The 659-nt window shown below is 38.4% G+C and overlaps 1 non-coding gene across 1 annotated transcript; it reads left to right on the top strand.

Moving 5' to 3' along the window:
• Positions 1 to 219: 219 nt before the first annotated feature.
• Positions 220 to 326, top strand: LOC128283295 (small nucleolar RNA R71). The gene has a single exon (XR_008273637.1). It is a non-coding gene; the product is annotated as a small nucleolar RNA R71 (small nucleolar RNA).
• Positions 327 to 659: the final 333 nt, after the last annotated feature.

The raw sequence follows: 659 nt of genomic DNA, 5'->3' as shown, positions 1-659 counted from the left end.
AGCATAGTAACCGCATCGAGGTTGAAAACACCGGCTACTTTCGTCAGCTTTGTCCTCATAACTTTCCACTGATAATTATTCAGTGACATCTTCTCAATAAATTTGTAAGCCACCTCAGGTGTCTTATTATTGATAGTTCCACCAGCGGCTGCGTCAATCATCTGCCGAGTCGAAGGATTCAGGCCATTGTGAAACGTTTGAACTTGTAGCTAGAGTGGTAACCCATGGTGAGGGCATCTTGGCAAAAGGTCCTTGTATCTCTCCCATGCATCGTAGAGTGTTTCTAAATCCATCTGCACAAAAGAGGAGATATCATTACGTAATTTGGCTGTTTTAGCCGACGAAAAATATTTTAATAAAAACTTTTCAGTCATTTGTTCCCAAGTAGTGATTGACCCTCGTGGTAACGAGTTCAACCACTATTTAGCTTTGTTTTTCAACGAAAAAGAGAATAACCGAAGGCAAATGGCATCATCAAAAATGCCATTAATTTTAAAAGTGTCGTAAAATTCTAAGAAATTTGCCAAGTGAGTGTTTGGATCCTCATCTTACAAACCATCAAACTGAACAAACTGTTGTATCATTTGAATTGTGTTAGGTTTCAGTTCAAAATTATTTGCAGCAATAGCAGGTCTAACTATACTTGACTCAGTTCCTAT

The sequence above is a fragment of the Gossypium arboreum genome, chromosome 10, assembly GCF_025698485.1.
Source record: "Gossypium arboreum isolate Shixiya-1 chromosome 10, ASM2569848v2, whole genome shotgun sequence".
Lineage (NCBI taxonomy): Eukaryota > Viridiplantae > Streptophyta > Magnoliopsida > Malvales > Malvaceae > Gossypium > Gossypium arboreum.
This window is presented reverse-complemented; position numbering and strand designations above follow the sequence as displayed.